This window comes from Meleagris gallopavo, chromosome 3 (genome assembly GCF_000146605.3).
Source record: "Meleagris gallopavo isolate NT-WF06-2002-E0010 breed Aviagen turkey brand Nicholas breeding stock chromosome 3, Turkey_5.1, whole genome shotgun sequence".
Classification (NCBI taxonomy): domain Eukaryota; kingdom Metazoa; phylum Chordata; class Aves; order Galliformes; family Phasianidae; genus Meleagris; species Meleagris gallopavo.
In genome coordinates this window covers 6,128,546-6,135,641 of record NC_015013.2, presented here as the reverse complement: position 1 = coordinate 6,135,641, position 7,096 = coordinate 6,128,546, and positions in this window count along the sequence as shown.

Here is a 7,096-nt window from a genome sequence, read left to right as displayed (position 1 = left end):
CACCTACTTATCATTTATACCTTTAAAAAACCTCCTCCAACAGTCTGTTTGCCTGTAGATCACACAACTCCGTAATAAAAAAAAGAGTTGTTCCCATTTATGGGATGGGCTAGACGGAGGATGAGAGTAGCTATTTTTCCCAAGGCAAGGCTTGGGTGGAGCTGGAAGAAGTGAAGCAAGCAGCGAATGGGACAGGGAGATGATGAGGCGCTGGAACAGGCTGCCCAGAGAGGTTGTGAATGCCCCATCCCTGGAGGTGTTCAAGGCCAGGTTGGATGGGGCCCTGGGTAGCCTGGCTTTGTATTAGATATGGAGGTTGGCAGCCCTGCCTGTGGCAGGCACGTTGGAGTCTGATGATCCTTGAGGTCCCTTCCAACCCAAGCCATTCTGTGATTCTAGGATGGGCTGGAGTGTAAACAGTGATCAGTGCTACGGCAGCAACTGGGATGAAAGGGGAGTGGGTGGTCATAGGAGAGAAGAGAAACCAGCCCACACTGTTTGTTGCAGACACTGGGCTATACACCTTGTTCCACTCCAGGATAGAGCATGGACTCTGAGGCACAAGGCCTTTTCAAAACCTACCAAAGCAGCCAGAAATTATTCCACAGGCTTAGGCTGGTGAGGCCAGCTGGCTGTTAATCTCTACCACATGCATTGTCTCAGCATTTGCAGCTGGGTGAGGCAAGGGGCTCTAATTTTCTCTTGCAGTGTCTCAGCATGCCTCTCCCCTTCAATGCAGGGCTCTGCTACCTCTGTCCCAGTCACTTCTGCCGCCTGCTACCCAAAGCTGCAGGGCCACGAAGGTGGTGAGGTGCCATGCAGGAGTAAAGCTCAAGTGCAGCCACTTAGAGCAAATATTATTTCTCAAAGGAAAGACTTTTTTTTTTTCCCTGGTTTATTTTTAGAACAATGGTAAAACACACAAATCCTGGAGGCCTCAAGCACTTGCCTGCTGTGTTGGTGACTTAATTTATTTCTTTAATTTGTTAAAACCTCACCAAAAAAAAATGTTATTCTTTGGAGACTTTGCTAGCCCGAATTCTGCATGTATTTTTTGCTGCAGAAGATTAATGAGGTAACAGAGGCAATTTTTAACGGATTCCTTTCATCTTTCCCTCTCGCTCACTTTTCCTTTTTATTTTTTTTCAACCCGTGGCCGTCCATGTTCACGAATCTGCTAAGCGCTCTCTGCAGACAGAACACAGGGTGCGGAAATAGGGCACGAAGTCAAAAAGCCTCTTTCAGAACTGCTCTCCTCTCTTTTCTCTGGCTAGAGAGGCAGCACCATTCTCCTGCAGAGCGAGGGCCTCCGCTGCACCGACCTCAGCAGAGCTTGGAGGCAGCTCGATGCACGGGGTTATAGGAAGGCTGTGTGTGTGACACAGGCTAGTCCTACGCATAGCTGTGAGGTGCTGTCAGCCCGCCCAGTGATGTGCTTAGGCCCTTCTCTTGGCTCAGGTTAAAAATCTGCTGACACTCCCAGAGACTCTTGGGGAGCATTCTGGAGTGCTGCCGCAGAAAACTTCCCATCGACCTGCTCCTCTTACGGGAACTGAGCACTGTCTGGGGTGTAGCAGCAACACAGGCTTCGGCAGCGATGGCTGAGAACCAGATTTGTTTCTCTTACTTCGCCCAGAGTAACCAGGCTATTTGTCAAGAAGATGCACTGTGCTCAGCAGCATCTAAATCCTTTTGACTCTCTCAGCCCACATACAGCCTCCATTACAGCACAGCTCTGCAGGGGAAATTTTGCCTAATAGGAGGTTAAAATGGAGACAGACAAGTGGAAAACAAAAAAGGGAGGGACCACAGAGAGAGAGGTGAAGATGCTGAGGTCAGGGCTGAGAGAGATGTGATAAACTCCTTGTGATATCTCTACAGGCAGGGTAGGTGTGTAATGGGGCAAGGATATATAAAACTGAAAGAGATCAGTCTCCTGTTGCACAAATTAGGAAAAGTAAAGTGTAAGTCTCCCACAAGGCAGCCAACAGAGTCCTCCCCTATTCTTTCACATGTGAGGCTGACTTTTGAGCCCGAATGAATCAAAGAGAAACTGTGAGCAGTCACACTTCTTGTTTGCCTCCCTGCCTTCAGGGAAGACTTCTTGTCACTTTAGAGCCAGAGACTCTGTCCTGTCCAGAAGAACTGAACAACAACAGACTTGTAGCATGACTGAGACCAGGCCATTCACCACATAATGACATTCAAACCATCTAGAACAGTTTGGAAATCTGTCCAAATCAAAAAACCACCAGAGAAAATACACAAGAGGAACAGAGATCAGATCACTGGTGATCCAAAGGCCACAAAAGGTCTGTGAGACAAACCCATGCAGCTTGATGCACATGCACATGGCACAGCCCTAACCCCAACACTATTATGAAGCACTTTTGAGTGTGTTGTTGGACAGTCAGAACTCTGCAAATATTTGCATGGTCTGTTCTGCAGACACAACTGTCCCACGCCAAGAGAGGCAAAAGTTCCCTGAAAAATCAGGCCCCTGCAGTGCGCTATTCAAGCAAATATACCAGCACATTTTTTTGCCCCTTTTTTTTTTTCCCCCCAGAGTAATAGGTGTCACCACACGGAAATAGCTGAGCTATAGTGTAGGAATGGAGAAAGGGTGTGAGAGTACCTGTCTGGAGCACGCAGCTCAGAGACAGGGGCACACAGTAAATAACTCTGAAAACTGGATGATAGGGCTGGCACTCTCCCCAAATGTGCCAGAAACGTCATAAACCACAACAGAATGCCAATGGTTTGAAGACCACACAGAAGAATTTTTATAGCACCATAACTCATAGCTCCTTTTGTTATGTTGTAAGCCCAAATTCCTGCTCTCTCCCCTGTCTCTGCCTCCTCGTTCATTGTCATTTACACAGAAACTCACGATCTCTGCTCCTGGTGCATTTAGGCCACTGGCTGCTCATTGCCAGCGGCAGCTATATCACTCTGACACAGAAAACAGAGGGCTTCATGTACTGTGCCTAATACTGGGATCCAAAGGAAGGGCTGCTGAGGGAGGAAAAAAAGATAGCTCTGTTGTTTTGGTTCAGACTGAGAAACAAGCACACTTGAAAGGAAATGTCCCCTGTGCGTTTATCTTGTCAGAGGCAAGACTTCTGCCTGCACTGAATGCTGTACTATCAGACACGGTAGCTTAGAGTTACTTCAGGTGTTCCTAGACGAGTTGCAAGCACAGCCTTATCCCCTTTACACTGTGCTGAAAAAGTATAAACATTACTGCTGCCAACATAAATTTGAAACGTCCAGAGGTAGCCCTAACATCATAGAACATCACTAACTAGATTATCCAGCATACCATTTTGATCAAAAACTCACCAAGATTCTCCTGCATTTCCCTTAGGTTTTGTTTTTGATTGGGATGACACAATCAGCAATGCTGCACAGGTATAGTAATAGTAATGGTACTTTAATAATCCCATACGCAGCAAAGATTCCCACACGTTCATTTAGAGTTGGCCAGAGGAAAGCCAAATATACAAACAATTATAGATCTGTGACCATGCCAAGAACTATTCATGCACTATATGGGCCCTAGAGAAAATGTAATAAAGATTAAGAGTATTATTACCATGTATATGGAAGTAATAGTATTTGATGGATTTCTGTACAAGTACCTCTGTGATCCTAGCAAATCCCAGAAAAAGGACTGGTTTAACATTTTCCTGCAGCTGTCAAATCTGTGGCACTGCTGTAGCACTAAGGTTCTGAAATCAAAAAGGCCACTAAGCACAAACAAAAACAAAGTTCCTTTGTTTTGCTACACATCCCAAGACAACTTCTATTACCCATTTCCTTCTGATTTCCTGGCCACTTGCTCACAAGTTAAAAAGACTATAGGCAGGGAGAGATATAAGAAAGGCCATCAAATTAAAGGGAGAAAATGAAGATGAACATCAAAACAGGCTATTGTGCTGTCACGTGGTCAAGTACAGAAGTGTACCTAGCACACTCATTGATAACAGGCCAATTATCAAAGCACCTGTCATTTTGCCATCACGCTCATCAGTCAGTCACCTGGCTCTAGCTATATGAGAGCTGACCATCTTTTATGTTAAAAAGACTTAGATTAAGAATATTAGTAACACTGGAAATCCTCGGCTTCACTGAAAGCAACAACAAAAGGAACAACTTTGAAAGTACAAGTCCTGTGAAAAAGGCTATGCATAATTTAGTACATGGACACCTATTATTTTCATCCCCATTAAGCCAGAAGTTAATGAGCATTGAAAGTCCATGCTTCCTTGAGGAATGGGGCTACACCATCTTGCACGTGAGATGTGGTTACTAAAAACCCAGAACAATCTCTGGAGCTACTCAGATGCAAGAGGCTGCACACAGTGTGTGTTGGTTTCCTAATTGTGCCTCCAACAAACACAGCATAAGCAGGAAGATACAAGCAGGACTCTGAAATAATTGCTCATGTATCATCAGCATCCAAAACTGGGCAAGGGTCACACTGCTCTAGGAATTAATGTTGTGTATTCAGCGTTCCCAAACTCAATGCTCCTACTCTTTCATACTCTGAGTATGAGGTGAGGACAAGCAGCTTCATGCTATGCATGGACTACAGGCCTTTGTTCAAGCACCATGGTGAAGATCATTCACATTTCAGAGAGAGCTCACACCTAAAAACTGCTAGGAAAAAGTAGAACACAAATCTTCTTTTTGAAAAGAAAAAAAGTGTTCCATCAATCTTCCCTCAGGAGATTAAAAGGACTGTCTCATCCTGCAAATGGAGAAAGCTAAGAAAAGTTCACTACACACCACAATCAATAATGCTCTTGTTAAATACAGAAAACAAACTGCATGCTTTGTTGATTTGTTCTACTGCTTTCAACCAAAATTCCTATGTGTTCAACAGTCTCCAGAACACTCGCTGAAAGAGAACAGTGACTCTAAAGGGCTAATAGTCCACCAGTGCCACCGGACATCCCAATTCCCAAAGAAGACTGACCAGTTTGTCTACTGGTGGACTTCCTGTTTAACACAGTGAGTTGGAATTAGTCCACCTTAAATAAGATAGCTATAAAAATCTAAACAACTGGAAGCAGAACACAAGGTAAGATTCTGCTACCTAACAGTCATTTCACAATTGGTCTCTCAAAAACAGAGAAAGAAAAAACATCAAAATGCCAAATTTGGCTTCCATAATGCAAAGAACAGCTGGAGCATTTCTGCATGACTTAGCTTAATGCAGCAAGATTGGAATTCTTAAGTTCCCAAGTTAAATAAATAAATAAAGGAAAATGAAGAAATAAAGTTGCTGTTCAATTTCTGATGTCTGTACTAGTTACCATTTGCCACCTAAGACCACGCTATTCAAAAACCAGATAATTAATCAGCACCAAACCGAAGTGAAGGATCAGCATCACAGCTCCACATATTAATGTTTGCCTGTGAAACATCCGTACTGCAAGAGTGACCTTTTGATGAGAAAAGACTGTTTCTTGACTATCTGAGTTATTGCTCAGACTAACTATTGGAAAAACATATTTCCCATGAGAAGCTTCTCATCAGCTCCAGGCTTCACCACTCTGGCAGCAAAATGCAGGTAAGATGAAAACAAACCCAAGGAAAAAGGAGAGATTTCTTAGGCAAATTTTTCCAATTTGCTTATTCTGGGGATATGCAGACCTCTTCTCAATTTCTCCTTCTCTAATATTTCCCTGAAACCTGCAACATTGCAAACTGTATGAGGAAGGACAGCTTTTTAGGAAGGACAGAGTTAGCAAGGGTGGGCATAGATCTCATCCCAGCAAAGAACCTGCAAGTTCACTAGTCAGCAGCTGGGAAATAACACAGTAGCTATATTACATCTGCTGTGCTCCTCAAGGGTCAGTACAGGAAGGGAACTTTGAATTTCACATTTCTTCCTATGGAGCCCCAGCACACCTACACATGGATACGGACAGTATTCTTCTGGGCACAAGTCAGAACCCCACTCACAGCCCTGCACTGGTGGCCCTTTCCTGATCTTACAAGGCTGTTTCACCCAATAGCTCCCAACCTGACTTCCTGAAAGCAGCAAGGGACAGCTGCTGAAACCCCATCAATCCAGACAAAGTCAACATGACCTGTTGATGCAGTCCAGCTCTGCCAGGAAGGATCTAACAGTGAGTGCGGCTGAGGAAATATTATTGCAGCCTAAAAGGCTTTCTCATGCAGACTTCTATTTCAGTGTACTGGTTCTTGTTGGGCATTTGGGGAACTCCAGCCACAGATAACATTTAGTTCTAACTTATGGTGTTGTTACTGAGCCAGATTTTATCATCCTTCTGATTTGGGTGCAAATGTTTGTGTAAGGGAACACTGATTATACACTGCATAATCACTTGTCATGGCCCAGAACTTACAATGCACCCAGCAAGAGGTGCAGTAAATAAGAGTGTTTCCTGCCAGTGCAAACAAACTTTTTTCTACTGCTAGCACAGCAAGACATTATTAACCCGCAGAACTCCAGTGTTTTGGAGTTGATTTAACAGTAGCAAGAAAAAAAAACAACACATTAACTCAATTTCATCAACACAGAAGCAGTGGCCGTATATACAAGAAGTTGTTTATTTGATTCCTTTGCTAACACGCAAATTAACATAGTCTAAAACTATTTCAAAATACATTTTCCCAAAAAATGAACCATTTTGATGTGAGCTATTCGAGGTGTATTTTTTTCATGCAAGAGAGTAATGTGAAGAATACATGATGACACCTCAGTCCACAGGCTGCACTGTTTGCATGAGGAGAAGGGCTGCAACCAAAACAAATTAACTTGTTTTACTTGATCCACGTTAATCTCTGACCTAGCTAATGGGAAGTCCTCAAGGACTTGGATAAAGAAGTCGTGTGTATCCACTTGTCCTAACCTCTGTTTAGCCTTCTGGCTAAGTACAAGGGGCATATCAGTAAAGCATCTGATATGTCTTCTCTCTGGGAAACTCAGTGAGCTAATAACTTATTTTGAACTATTATGATTTTGATTCATGGAAAAAAAAAAAACCTTGGCTTTCCTCAGACCGTACAGCTGGGTAAGTACAGAATTTCCCGGCACTGTCAGAGCCTGGGTGGGGTGGGA